At 39.7% G+C, this 15609-nt stretch overlaps 1 long non-coding RNA gene across 2 annotated transcripts; it reads right to left on the bottom strand.

Moving 5' to 3' along the window:
- Positions 1–859: 859 nt before the first annotated feature.
- Positions 860–14807, bottom strand: LOC108508282. 2 transcript variants are annotated; one of them, XR_001878372.1, is made up of 3 exons: positions 14679–14807; positions 3102–3189; positions 860–1192 (listed from the first exon to the last, which is right to left on the bottom strand). It is a non-coding gene; the product is annotated as an uncharacterized LOC108508282 (long non-coding RNA). The 2 variants fall into 2 exon arrangements; XR_001878371.1 differs by lacking the exon at positions 14679–14807 and having other exon boundaries at positions 3102–3227.
- Positions 14808–15609: the final 802 nt, after the last annotated feature.

The following is a 15609-nucleotide window of genomic DNA, read 5'->3' as shown; positions in this document are numbered from 1 at the left end:
TTAAAAGCAAAATAACCCACCCTCTTGCCCCCCTCAAAAAACATTGTAGCACATACCAGGCAAAGTGTCAATAAAAACCACTAAACAACGATTAGTTTTCCACATAAACATTTCATCGCATCCTTTCTTAACACCAATCATTGTGACAGTCCATGACAATATAAACGATGACATGTCTGAGGTACTCTAATCCATCCAGCCTGTGTTGCTGTACTTGTTAAGAAAAAAAAAACCCCTCCATAAAACCTCTAACCAAAACAAAACTCCACTATCCCACATATGTTACCAATGCTTTCTAAAAACAGCCACTCAGCAAGCTAAGATCCATACCATGACTTCAAATTAAACGATATGTTCATTTATAAAATTAAAAACTTCTGGGACGAATGAGTCTTGGAGATGGAAATCGTGATTTCCAGCATGATTTTCTATGGGAGAAACCTCGGAATGATCTGTATACCCATTACACAAGTTGCTGGACACTTTTGATAGTGTACCGCGAATGTTGGCTTCTTCATAAAGGTCCTCTGTTTTGCAAAGAAGGGCTCAGTATGTGGACTGATGGCTTGACTTTTTCTGTTTTGACATTAGTTGAAAATAAGCTACGACATAATCAGTCTCAGAAACTTTGTGGGCATTGTGCGGAAAATCTCTGGCATACCTATCTGCAGCTCACAGCTTTCACCAAGGTCCAGACTAACCCTGCCTGTGAGAGGAGATTGTGGAAAGTAACCGAACAAAATCTCACTCAGCTCAAAGACAAAACTTTAATTATATTTAGTTCTTTAATAAATAGCAATAATGAAACCAATGTGTAATTACAAGGAGAGTAAATCAACAAACAAATTTTTAAATGGTATACTACCTTGGTCTCCACAGCTCTCCACTAAATCATGCATACTTCAGGGTCCATAATAAGGGAGGAACATTTCTACTTCTGCCACTTTGTCTTCCATGAAATTTAAACTGGGGCCAGACCCATGAAGCAAATTGTCCTGGTTGGGGGGAGAAGATGTTAAGAGAAGGTAGGTCAGACAATGTGAATGGTGGGAGTATGCAGTGCATGGATGCCCTGAAGAGGTTGACTCCTTTTCATTACTCTTCTTCCAAGCACTCTTCATATCTCCATGATAGGACGTATTCCCACCATGCCATCACTTCCCTCAATCCAACTCATAACACAGGGCAAGCTCTGAAAATATAAACAAAGTGTCAGAGAACAAAAGTAGAAGGATATTGAGGCCAAGTAACCTGAGCAGACCTGGGCTGGACTTCATGGGGTGGTGCTACAGCAGCATCACAGACACTGAGATGGCACTGATACATGGGGTTGGCCTCACTTGGTATTGCATACCATTAGATTCATAACACAGCAGTGCTATGAAGATAACACACACCCAGAATGAAAGACAGAGCAAAAACCCACTGCAGCATAAGCAGAAGAACAAACACTCTCACTTTCTAATCTACCTTGCATCTTACAAAGGTTTGAGGCACTTTGGGGCCATTTTAGCAGTGATAATAAGTTCCATTTTCATGACAACTCTTCCCCATTTCATAGTACAATGTGATATACTTACAGAATATTATCTGTATTGTTCTAACAAAAGGGAATTGCATATTTCATTGCAGTATGCTACAAAAGTGGGAAGGTGGTGCAAAATATCATTACCTGGATATTTTTGACTTCTAACAAGCTACTTATTAGGATGACAAATGCTGTGGGATGCAAATGTCCTTGTAGTACAACCTCTAAATGTTGGACTTTTTTCTTGCTTAACTGAAACCTTTGACTGCCTCTGAATTTCCTTTGCCTCAGGGCTGCTCTAATTTCTAACTGGCTGCTCATGACCTCAGAGGCCTGTTCTTCTTGTTGAGTTTTGCTAGAGACAGCACATCCACACCCTGCATGTTAGACTGAGAGCTTGGTTGGCTTGAGAACTAAAACATGACAGACCTGTAATGTACACAGATTACTCAAACTTGATTAAAAAAAAAAAAGGTAATAATGCTTCTATACCACAAAGATAAAATGCTGAGCACTGGTGAAAAGCACATACTTTGCTGCAACCCTCAGGCTGAAAAGATAGGCAGGGAGCAGGAGAAGCACAGCTAGTGCTGAGATCCAGTCCTTCATGAGTTGTTTACATGCTGACCAAGGTTAAAGTGTGGTGGTAGGAAACAGGTTTGTTTTTTAAAATCTGAACGTGCTCTGGTGGCAAGCATGCCTGACCCTTCCACGGGGTGAAGTTTCCTCACTCTCCACCACGTGGGTCCAGGTTCACCCGGGACCACGGCTGACTCACTGTCTGGGAATCTAGAGTAGGCATGGCCTTCGTAAAAAAGCGATGCTAAAAACTTGCTGTGCAAGATAAACAAGGAAAACATGCTCCTTGGCACACAGGCAGGTCAGATGTTGACTATTGTGTTCTGCTGGAGTTAATCATCACTGGCCAGGCTCCCCTTTGTGGCAGGAGGTGAGCTGTGGCCGTTCACTCGGCACTAAGGAAGCAGGTGCAGCAACAGCTCATTGTTACAATAGTGTTTTGATAATTGGGAAACTTGATATATTTTTTTCTCCCTGCCTTGGCGAATCAGGGGCAAAGCTGGGCAGTGATGGTGCAGGTGGCACAGCTGGAGGAGGGGAGGGCAGTGCTAGCATGAGTGGCCACCTCACCTAGGGACATGAAGTTTTTTCTTGCACCTGTGTTTTTCCTTACTGCTTTGGAGGTTGACCTTGATCCCTGTTGGAGGAAGAGGCCCTCTGCCCAGCCTGGTCACATGTCTGCCAGCTTGGGGTCACCACCACAGTCATTAGCCCTTACTCTAATTACAAGTTTACCATCTGGGGCATATCCTGCAGGTTACCTTAAGGAGACAGTCAGACAGAGTGTCTCACAGGCTGCCTGGGCAGTAAGCTAGCCACAGGGCAGGCTCTCTGAGCCCCCTGCTTCCAGAGGTTGTGTACAGCCCAGCATGCTGGCATTGGGCAGCTTTACCTGGGGGACACATTTCTTACTTCATTTCTTCTCCTTCTCACCCTCCATTCCTCAGTCCTTTTACATAATGAAGTTAATTAGAGTCTGCTTACTAGACCTCACCTTATTGACAGCTTTTTGCAGCACTGGTTGTGCGAGGGAACTTGTCAACAGGAGATCTTCCATCACTCTTGATCCCAGTTTGCAGGGGCTGAAGGTGAAGATAATTTGATAGCTTCTTTTTGGCTTACCCGAAACAGCCATATTTGCATTTCATCCTCATTTCTAAGGGACAGATGGGTGTGTTCTGTTAATTCTTGCTACTTTGGCTAACCTAGCTGGCAGTGGGTTAGGGAAGTCACAGGAGACTGAACTTGTCACATAGGGATGAGTGGACAGGACCAAGGTACATGTTAGGGACAGTGGTAACCCATTCTGATCGTCTTCTGTGGTTGTAGGAAGGGTTTCATTTCCCAAAGCTCCTCTTTCACACTGCTCTGGAATAGCAATGTTTTAAGGAGGAAAACAGAACACAAGAACAAGATGACTTTCTAGTCTTTTATGGATTTTTAGCTCTTATCTAAATAATTTGCTGCTAAGTCTTTTTGTCCTTGCTTCCTTGCCAAGATAATGCTCTACATGTGTGTGTGCGTTTGTGTACGTGTGTGTGTATACACACACACATACATATTCCTATTAAAGGGATTTCTGGAAAACTTAGCATGTGTAACTAGAGGGAAAAAGTATAATTAGCTTCAAAAGCTTTTGGGGTTGGGATTGTAAAAGTATTTGATTTGGAGGGGTAAGTTCTTCAGGCAACTCTCTTCATAGCATAGCTTCCTCATAGCCTCAAGAAAAGGCAAAAAAGGAAAGCATTAGTTGACCCAAATCTTCTACATAAGTCTTTAATCTCTGGGACTGTACAAAAGTAGGGAATAGCCCACTGCCCTTATAAGTAAGAAAATAAATGGCCAAGATGAAAGTGGAAAGTGATAAGATTAATACACAACTATGATCTGAGCATCATTGTTCAAGAGAGACTGGTAATGTAATACAAAAAGGAGTGGTGCTGTAGGATTTTTCTGTTGCCTCTTTAACAGAAGAATATGTGGAACTTTTTCTGCCTAATTTCTTGCTGTACTGACTCAGATATCTGTGATTCTCTGATTCAGTCTGGACTCTCAGCTCTTTTATGAGAATTCACCTAACTGCAAGTTCCTCAGGAACCTTTAGGTGGTCCCTGGAGTGACCTCCTTCCGATGTCCTATCTGTTAGTAATTTAAACAGCCTTATCAAGGACTTGGAAATCAAGGCAAAAGCATGTCACATGAAACACTAAACCCCGCTATGCATAATAGCATTGCAAGTTGCAAAGTTAAAGTGTCACAGCATTGTAAGGAGCTCTACAACAATTTGTTAATGTAAAAGAAGGGAAGGAAAAAAGATATTTAATTCAGTTAAAATATTTTTTCCATTTGTTATTGATTAACACATTTCAGGTATGTGATTTCTGTAGATACAACAAATGCTAGATGCTATACAAAAACCCACATGCCTTGTAGGTTCTTCTGTCATTTTGAATATGGAGTCACCTAGAAGACCCAGAGTTGGAATAAAATCCTCACTGTAAAAGAGACAGCAAAACTGTGGGGCATAGAAGCGTAGACTATAACAGTATTTCACGTGGTTAAATGCAGTTAGATTTTCTGTTAGATGCAAATTCTCAGGAGCGCCAAGTGCCAGCATCTTCAGTCAATTTAGCAGCCCTACGGATGCTTAAAGTCCTTCAGGATCTGGCCCTTTGCAATCAATTCTTTTCTGCCTTTTTGTAGTTGTTATTGTTGTTGGTTTGGTTTGGTTTTTTTCAGTGTGAAGGTCATTAGCTTCATTTTTCTTCTCTCAGCCCATGCTGATTAAGTGTCTACATTTGGATAGATTCAAAAATCTCAGGTGAGTCTTGTTCACTGAAATAAGTTCAACTAACTTTTTGTTTTCAATGCACAGCCATTTAAGCAATTGGAAATAAAATAGCAAAGTCAATAAAAAATTTGCTGAACATTGGTGGTTAGGATTACTAGACAGGCTATTTAAAGTAAAATTTGTTTGAGGGTAGAGAAGACTGAAAAATCTAATTCTTTAGATTTTCCTTTTTAGCTAAAAATAAAAGTTTGAGGCTGGTGAGATAGAATTTGTGTTTAAAGACACCTGTTAACCTTAAAAGAGATTTCCTCTACTTTCCTGCTCTTTTTTCATCTCATCTTACAGCCTAGACTAAGGGAAGTAGACTACCTGTTGTTGTAATGGAGTCAAGCAATTGTTCTGTCCTTTTTCATTGACAGAAACGACACAATCTTCTAAAGGAAATTCTTTTCATATATTTTGAAAAAGAAACATCTGAAGAAGCTGAGCATATAACATAGAAAGGAGTAGGGTGTAAATGCAGATCTGATGAAGTTCTAGGAGATTTAGCAGAGGCAGATCCACAAAAAAACTTGCAGAGAAAATATTTATCCAAGGAACAAAATCAGGACTTCATTCTCTGTAAGAATTCAAAGTGTTTCAGATGCGTTTTCCATTTCAGTCATTTTCAGTTTAAAATCAGCTGGGTTGGAAAGGACCTCTGAGATCATCAAGTTCAACCCTTGATCCACTACCACTATGGTTACTAGACCATGGCACTAAGTGCCACATCCAGTCTCATCTTAAAAACCTCCAGGGACGGAGAATCCACCACTTCCTTGGTCAGCCCATTCCAATGCCTGATTACCCTCTCTGTAAAGAATTTCTTCATAATATCCAACCTTAACCTCCCCTGGCAGAGCTTTTAAAAGTTGTCCTTTGAATTGTGTTGTTCTGCTTTTCCCATATCATTACAAAGACTGTCATTTTCTAAACGACTTCAGATGCTGTACTGGTGCTGTTACCTTATAGATTTTTTTTTTTATTATGTATATGTATTTTGGTTCACAGCATATTAACTGAACACTCAAAAAAGCTAGTAGTAGGAATACTTCACATCAGCTTTCCAAAACAAAGAACTGACAATAGCAAGAAAAAAACCACATTGACAAACCATCCATGAATTCCTTTATACACCTTAACAAGGAAAACAAATATTTAAACTCAAGATCAAGTCCTGAGACAAAGACAGGATGTAAATTCCTTCTTGATGTTTGTTTCCGATGAGCTCTATCAGATTGCTGTTGATGGCATTTCCTTCTGAAAAGATATGGGGGAGTTGTGCAGTTACCTAGGATACTTCAGTTTAAAGTGGTAGTGACCAAAGCTGTTATGGTGCAAATTATGAAGTATTTGTCTGGGTGAAATTTAGTGTAAATTAAAACCTAAATTCTTGTTCCATACTTGTTCTTCATCAGTTTACTCATGGAAATTAGAATAGTTATTTAACTTTAAATATGTATTCAGAGACATAGATTTTCTCACATCCTTCCTGAGGCAATCCAAGTTATTTGAACTGGACTATTCCAAGCAATTCATCTGCTTCTTAAGGACTAGAAAATCTGTGCCCCCATGAACTTAGTTGAAAAATTAGAAAGCTTATTTTAAAAAAATGTCCTGCTTTGTCTTTCTGCTCCTGACATTTATTTTTTCTACCTCATCAAATTTGGCTAGAGTCATTCACCAAATTCAGTGTAGAGTATTCACTTTTCTGGCAATTCAACTATTTTGAACACCCTCTCCTCCAAAAAAATTATACCAGTCACCAAAATGGAAGAGAAATGAGCACTTCCACTTGTGAATAAACACATTTGAGTGGAGTGCATAGTATCTCCTAATTTCTCAAACTGGGTGTGTGAGTCCTGAAGCAGACATTGAAGGACAGAGAGCATCCATCTGTGCTGCAGAGAGTACAATGCTACTGTATTACTGTCTCCCAAACATAAAAAGTTTGGGCTAAAGGCTAATTTAGAGCTTTGTGTCATCTTATTTCGTTAGCAAGTGACTACATCACACTATAGAACCCACCATGATAGTTTTAATTCTCTCTATTATGAAGTCTCCTTATGGAGCTGTCTCTTGGGCTGTATGATATGTGATAGTGCCATTCTGCTGGGGGATTGCTTGTAGAACTCCAGATACAGAATTTTTTTTTCATGCTTTTTTCTACTTCAGCTCCACAGTGCATTGCACAGAAAACTCATCTTTTCTAACCAATATAATACAACTGTGGCTATAGGGAAAGAATATGCCAAGAATGTAGGCATAAATTAAATGTTAATCACATAGAAATTATTACAATTTGATATTATACAAAAGGAATCCATCTCCCTTGAAATTAAGTCAAAATTATTTAAAATCTCAATATGTAATCAAAATCAAAACAACTTTATAAAATGATATTTTAATTTAAATTGCTTAAATGGAATACTTTAGTGTATTCAACTGGCAGACAGACATAGTCCCAGTACTTGTATAATAAGCTACTTCAGTTAGACAGCAATTAACTTTTTAAATGCAATAAGCATTACAAATTGTCAATTGCTTTCTGAGAAAAAGTGTCTAGAGAGGAGATCAGGTACTTCAAACTAAGTGTAAGAAAAATGTAATAGTATTAACTAATCCTGGAAGGTTGTCTATATTCAAAGCCAATGCTTTTAAATTTTAGTGATAGACTATTGCTCCTTGTAATTTTTATAATGGTATTTAAATTCTAAGATGAATTGTGGCTAAATTTTGCATATAGTTTAGGCTGAATAAGTTTTCCGCAAACTGCTATATGAATAGATAATTGGCTCCTTTTGATTTATAATCCAAAAGGGAACCAAAAGCAAAGGCAATTAAAAAGAAAAAAAAACAACTCACAGAGCAGTTGAACAGGCCTTTTTAGAAGTAGCTTGAGAAGATTAAGAAAATGCCATCAACCTTCAGGGACATTATGTTCCTAAATATCTTTGTATCCTTTGAAGATCTCAGCTTTGGTACTCTTTTGGACTAGAACATGTTGCAAATGGGAGAACAGAGAGAGACTTCTGGTAGAGGAACTTCTCACAGGACTGAGATAAAGGACTTTTAAAGCTAACAGAGATTCCCGCAAACTTCACTAGGTTACTTCCCTGACAGCTGCAGAGCCTCTTTTGTTTCTGCAGTCACAGTGCCTGGGAATGGGTTACATTACATGAATTTAAACCTCTGTGCTATGCCTATTTTGCAGGACTGTTGGTCTGAGTCCTCACTGATAGCTGCTAGCATGTGAAAGGGGAAAATCCATTATCAAAAAATAATGCCAAAACAGCTATTAGGTGCTTGTGGGTAAAAACAGAAAGAGTGTGACTGTGTAGGATTTGTATCCTTAGAAAACCAAAGGAAAACTGAAGTGTATTGATTAATGTGAACAGTTCCAAAATATAGGTATTTTGTTCTATGATGACTTATGGGTCTCTCTCAACAGTGAGATGTGAAGGTCATAATCTCCAAGAGGTTGACTTCCCTCCTCAGCACCTGCTTGATTGCTCAAAGACTTTACCTTCCCCACCTTGCAATTAGCCTTATGGCACACCAAAGCTGACTGCCTGGAGAAAGCATTATTTATCTAAATATTCATTAATCTGATAAGCAATGGAATAAGTGTTCTCATTTGCGTAACACCATTGAAATGGCAAACTGAAAGCATTTTACATACAGAAGAATTTTTCATATAGAAAGATTGGGAAAGAGTACTTGGTCAGGGAATTATAACAAACATACCAGAAACAGAAAATTATCAAGGAGAGCCTACAAAGTAAAGGGAGCAGGGGGATGCTGCAATCAGGTTTGAGGTGTAGCCAAGAGAAGGGATGTGAAGGTGGAACCAGAATGAGAGCAGGATGGCATTCTGTCAGTAGCGCAAGCTATGCTAAAGGGCAGAGTGTTGCATAGATACAATATACAATAAGGAAAAAACTTATACTGAAAGAGGGCAGATGAAAAGAGAAAAGTTCCAACCTCCCAGATTCACATGGCTTGCCAATAGTTGTCTGTAAAAGTGTGTGAAACAAGCATGGCTAAGGGTTTGTTTCAGTCCAGTAACTTAAGAGTATCAACCATTTTGCTCCCTTCTTTCTCGGTATATCTTGAATACTTTTGCAAGCCCCTAAATAGACTTCAAACAAAACACTGGATGGTTAACATATCTTTGGAGCAAACATTTCTCCTAGAAGCAGGGGAAAAAGGTCAGTGCTGCCCAGAGTAGTAAAAAAAACCCCCAAAACTGATAGGAAAATGTTGTTTGTTTTTTTTTTTTTTTAAATATATGTTTACTTCTTTACGCATAATATTTTATACATAATAGGTCACGATAAAAACTCAGATAAAGGCAGGCTAATCTCATCAGTTTCTTTTATCGAATTCTTCAAAATCTCACAAGGAGAACATTAATTTGATGAAATAATGAAAGAAGAAGAGAGGGAAAAAAGCAAAAAGAAATAGTTATATCTGAATGTGTACCATTTTAAGTATCAATTTTGGTTTTTTTCAGGAGAGAAACATCTATTTTATGATTAAATGAGGAAACAATTGGGTAATTTGTCCTATGAAAATGTAATTTTCATATTTTCAGGAAGAAAGGACATCTGTATGCCAAAAAGGGTTTATTGTCTACTGTAAGTAACTTTCTAAAACCTGTAGCTGTTCTTTTTTTTCAAATACCATTTCAACTTACATAGAATTTCAATTATATACATAAATGAAGTGAGGTGAGGATACAGAATCACAGAATCATTGAGGTTGGAAAAGAACTCCAAGATCATCGAGGCCAACCTTTGACCAATCATCACCTTGTCAACTAGATCATGGCAGTAAGTAACACATTCAGTAGTTTCTCGAACACCTCCAGGAATGATGACTCCATCACCTCCCTGGGCAGTCAATTCCAGTGTTTAACAACCCCTTCTGTGAAGAAACTCTTCCTGATGTTCCACATGAACCTTCCCTGGTGCACCTTAGGGCTGTATCCTCTAGTTGCTTGGGAGATGAGACTGATCCCCACCTCCCTACAATCTCCTTTCAGGTAGTTGTAGAAAGTGATAAGGTCCCCTCTGTGCCTCCTTTTCTCCAGGCTAAACAATCTCCAGCTCCCTCAACTGCACCTCATATGACTTACTCTCTAGACTCTTCACCAGCTTTGTCACCCTTCTCTGGACACACTCCAGCACCTCAATGTAGTGAGAGGCCCAAAACTGGACAGAGGAGTCAAGATGCAGCCTCTCCGGTTCTAAGCACAGAGAGGCAATCACTTCCCTGGTCCTGCTGGCCACACTATTTCTGACACAGGACAGGATCCCACTGGTCTTCTTGACCACCTGGGCACATTGCTGGCTCATGTTCAGCGGTCGACCAGTAATCCCAGGTCTTCTTCCACTGGACCACTTTCCAGCCACTCTTACACCAACCTGTGGATCTGCCGGGGTTTTTTTGTGACCGAAGTGCAGGACGCAGCACATGGGCTTGTTGAATCACATACTGCTGGTCTCGGCCCATCCAGCCAGCCTGTGCAGCTCTGCAGAGCCTTCCTACCCTCCAGCAGATCAACACTCCCACCAAACTTAGTGTCGTCTGTGAACTGTCTGAGGGTACACTCAATATCCTCGTCCAGATCATCAATAAGGACATAGAACAGTACTGGCCCCAAAACTGAGTCCTGAGGAATCCCACTAGTGACCATCCACTAAGTAGATGTGGCACCATTCCCCACCACTCTCTGGCCCTGCCATCCAGCCACTTTTTAACCCAGCAAAGAGTGCACCTGTCGAATGTGAGTATGCTCATTCATATGGAGGTAAAAAAGAAGAAAATATTTCCATTCAAAAAATTGTGAAGGGGGACTTCCCTGTTGTGTCACTGCCTGAGAAGTAGAAATGAACATCAGTTGATTTCCCACCTACCTGAGCAACATTTGTGTCCAAATAACCTTTTGGGGTACAATTTTAAGGTCTAGTTGGGTGATGTTTTTTGAAAAAGGTGATAGCAAAACAATTATATATGTATCAATTCTTAGTAATTTCAGGATAAATTGTCTTTCTAGTGGGTCCTGATGTGACTTACTTTTAATGAAATGGTTTTACATTATACCTGCCTTCTAAATGACACATTGCTCAAGTACAGCATTTCTGAATTCTTGCCGAATATTGTTCAAAGCAATAGTGCTTTGGGAATGAAAAGGGAGGTGTTTTTAGCACATGTTTAGGGCTCACAAATGTAAGCACACAGAGTTCCTTGAGAAAGGATTTGGCTGCTATTTTTTTTTTGAGATACCCACCCCTAAATCGTATCTTCTATTTACTCCCAAATGATGACAAAACTTCCCCATTGTGGAGTTCTTGTTTGTTGTTTTTTTTCCAATTAAAAAGTTGTCTTATAAAAAGAAAGGGGAAAACCCCTGCCCAGAAAAGAAAAATCCTCCTTTAATGCAGATCTATCCTGTTCTTCAAATTTTCATTGCACACAGCATTTCATTATGCCATCAGTAGTCTTGCTGACAATAGCACAACCTCATTCTTTTTGATGACTGTAATTCAACTTCTTGCTCAAAACAGTCCTTGACAACACTTACCACCATAGTAAGACAAGATAAGAAGCATTAAAAAACTCTTTCAACAAATCTTGTTGATTCTACTCTTCTTTATCTTCACCTGCAGAAAAGCTGCCTGGTGGTATGGAGCAGACAGACATTTCGGTTTGTTTCATGATCACTAATCCTTTCCAAGCGAGTCCTCAGTATCCTTTCAGCTTCTAATTAGAATACAGCAGTAATAGATGGGGAGCTGCAGTAATTTTTATAAATATACTGAGTAAACAAGTGAGATGGTAGGAAATGCAGACAAACAGAAACCCTGCCTATTGAAAGAAAAATCTCCTGCTTGCTCGCCTTCATTTTTTTCAGCATACAGAGATTCAACCAGATGAGCTACTTAGTTAAAGGTCAAAATCAAACTCTTTCTCACCCTTTTTCATTTTTTCAAGGCCAAATATTTTATTGGCTCTAGTACACTGAAAAGAGAGGGAGAAAAAGGGTCAATATAACCTGAGTAAACTAAAGGTTATCCTTCTTATTTTTAAATAACTGTGAAACTTTTTCAGCCTTTTGGGTTTACTTTTTTTTTCAGTAAATTCACATATTTCAATTGTATCTGAACTTACACTGTTTATGTGACAGAGGCAGCCAGGACTGATTCGACTTTGGAGAAGGGTAAGACAAATTTTGCACTGACTTACACACCTTACAATTCCACTGAAACCCATATATGTGCATATCTGCAGAACACAGTCCAGTCAATCACTACATGCTTTTTTGAACAAATACATGCATGCACACATTTTTAGTCCTTTGAAGGCTTTTCTTTCAAGGCCTCACTTAACTTCAAGTTACAGCAAGTAACTTTCAGTATATTTATCATCAATCCACCCCAGTCTGCATAAAATGTGCAGGGTCAATAGCACCGGCAGAGTGAGTCTACCTAGGTGCTGGAGATGAAAGGTCAGGAAGGGAACGTTATTCCTGATAAATGAAATCTGCCGCTGCTCCTCCTATTTCTCTGCAAAAAGCTGTATGTCTTTCAGAGTGGTGTGTTCAGATTGGTATAGTTAGAGGCCACCTGCTCTTTAAATGATAAGGTGAAATAAATGAATTTAATACTGACAGCTCGTTAATCCATTACCTGGCAGCCACTGCACTGAGGCCTGATCACAATTTACAAAAATTCATGTATACTTGCCTGAAGCCTTATTTAGTAATATTTGTGCAATCTATGAATGAACCCAACCTAGAGTCATATATAATAATCATAATGGGATTAACTGGAAGATATTAGATATCATCTTCTCACAACCCAAGGAAAGGTTTTTCCCATTATTCTTTCCAACATGGGAACTAATATTAAATTTAATGCATGGCAAAAAAGTAATAAATTTTTCTTCTTCTAGGAACTGAAACATATAATCTGGTCCAAGTGGACAATCCCCTGGTATTTATGGATTACACTTAATTAAAAAATAGATGGGGAGAAAAAAGTTTAGCTCTCACACTTTTTTCTCCCCATCCATTTTTTAATATTTTTTGTATTGTTAACTACAAAGTGGTTTATAAACAGATAACATTTTTCTACCTGCACATGCAGTTATTTTACATTCATCAGCAAAACTTTTCTGGCTGTATCCTAAGTCATTACCGCATGGGACCTGCACACTTAAGTCATGTGAAAAAAGAGTACGTATTACTTAGCCTGAGGAAGATCCCTGATTTTAATCAAATCACTACATACACCAAATTCACAAAGATAGTTGACTGGAGAGTGCAGACTTTCTAGGGAGCAGAGTTGCTTTGTTGGTCCTTCCAGTTGGTGGTCACAGCCCAGATGTGACCGGTAAGCCATGCAGCCATTAGGATAGCGCACAGCTAATGAACCTCTTCCTGGGACCTGCCTGTTTGGGCACAGTGCTGTGCAGAGGTTGGCCATAAGAGATGATGATCAGCCTCCGACTCTGACCTGCAACCTGGTGTCCCTGGAGCAGAGGAACAGAGGAAGAATAATGTCACTGCTTGCATTCCTGGTAGTGGATGCGCGGCTTGTTTCTGCAGGTGCTTGGTGACTCTACCAGTCACCTCTTGTAGAGCCAGGAAGGATGCCCATTCCTGTTGACTACATGCTTTGTTTCTGGGTAAGTGCTCGTCTCTCTCTACCCTTTCTACAGAAGCACCAGTTATGGAACATGAAGGAACCAGTTGACAAAAACACAGAGAATCATAGAATTGTTTAGGTTGGAAAAGATCTGTAAGTTCATTGAGTCCAACCATTAACCCAACACTGCTAAGTCCACCACTAACACATGCCCCCAAACCATGTCTCTATGTCTTTTAAATGTCTCCAGGGATAGTGATTCAACCACTTCCTTGGGCAGCCTGTTCCAGTGCTTGGCAACCCTGCTGATGAAGACATTTTTCTTAATGTCCAATTTAAACCTCCCCTGGGACAACTTGAGGCTATTTCCTCTTGTGCTATCATTTGTTTCTTGGGAGAAGAGACCAGCTCCCTCCTAAATACATCCTCCTTTCAGGTAGTCATAGGGAGTGATGAGGCTCTCTCTTGAGCCTCCTTTTCTCCAGGCTAAATACCCTCAGCTCCCTCAGTTGCTCCTCATAGGATTTGTGCTCCAGACCCTTCACCAGCTCTGCTGCCCTCGAGAAGCTATGTCTGAGCCATCCAGAGCCACTGTGTTCATTGCAGAGAGTTCTGGCTCTCACGACACTGAAGTACCTGCCCCAGGGAACTGCCAGTACCTTTGAATTTCAAATATGTGGCATGTTGCATTGCTTCTCTGGATCACATGCTTCTACCTATCCATAATATTTTATATCTTAAAAGAAAGTCAGAAAGATAGGTCACATATAATGGAACTAAATAAATTTGTTTTGGAGGCTGTATGATGAAATCACATCTTTTAGATAAATACTTTTAAAACACACTAACTTCAGTACAAGTCATGAAAAATGGAGCCCTTTCAGGTCATAAAATGAATACAAATAAACAGTTTGTTGTTTTGCTTTTTTCTCTCCATATGTGAATAATCTAAAATGTCCTTCTGATTTGAAAGTGTGAGTCACAAAGACTTTCTACTGCTGCGAACAGCATCAAGAACAGGTCAGATTGACCGCATGTGATTCAGTGTTGTTAGGGGTTTTAAAAGCAAAAAAAAAGGTACAATTACCTGATGCCTGGAGCTCATTTTGCATTGCTAAGTTGTTATGTCTCTGTTTCTTCTGCTTACGCCTGCTGTGTGAGAATAACAATGTTGTTTCATGAGTACTTAAGTGCAAAATGCCTTTAAAACCCTCTCTGCTCTTCTTCTCAGTGCCAAAACTGAGTTAAACATTTACCTTTTTACAAACCATAGAAACAAGGAATCAACCCCCCACCTCTCCCTCCACCACGTGACAGTCCTTATGAGAGAGCACAGAACTTCATCAGCCAAAGATTGCTTAGAAAAATGGCCATATAATAGCCAAGGAGACACGCAACCTACATTTTACTTTGGTCATGTACCAGCAGCAGGCATCTGCCTTCTGGGGCCAACAGGGTGTTCTGGCATCGTGTGGCCAGCAAGCAGGGAAATAAAAGTTTGTAGTGTGTAACCAATAACTGCTGATGGCACAGTAGTTTGGCACCAGTAAAATCCCCCTTGAAAGTGAATTTTACTTGTGCCTGCTTTTCTCTCATCCTTTCATTGGACTGTGTGCTAACTGACAAAAGACAGAAATCAGAACAAAGGGAAAAAGCAGAAGAATCTGCTTTTCCTTCCATCTTATTACATGAAAGAATGAACCTGACTGTATATAAGGAGTAGTCCATGGATGACAGGGAGGAGGGCATGCTGGACTCCAAGGGATACTCTAACTCTGTGGGGCATCCCTCTTTCTAACTTCCCAGTTAATAATTAACTATTCCTGTTGGGCTTCAATCTTTCTTTACCTAACTTGGTCTGTCTTTCCTTAGCAGGCAGCAGCAATGGTTTTAATAGATACTGGGACTAGAAATGCAATATTCAGTAATTTTATAGAATATATAATTCTATCTCATTGGCCAAGGGGCAGGATAGCACAGCTTCCAGCAGCAAAGGACACATGAAATGTCACTGGTGG

The sequence above is a fragment of the Lepidothrix coronata genome, unplaced genomic scaffold (genome assembly GCF_001604755.1).
Source record: "Lepidothrix coronata isolate B3197 unplaced genomic scaffold, Lepidothrix_coronata-1.0 Scaffold289, whole genome shotgun sequence".
NCBI classification, from domain to species: domain Eukaryota; kingdom Metazoa; phylum Chordata; class Aves; order Passeriformes; family Pipridae; genus Lepidothrix; species Lepidothrix coronata.
Note: the sequence above shows the minus strand (reverse complement) of the source record. Positions and strands in the feature narration are given on the sequence as shown.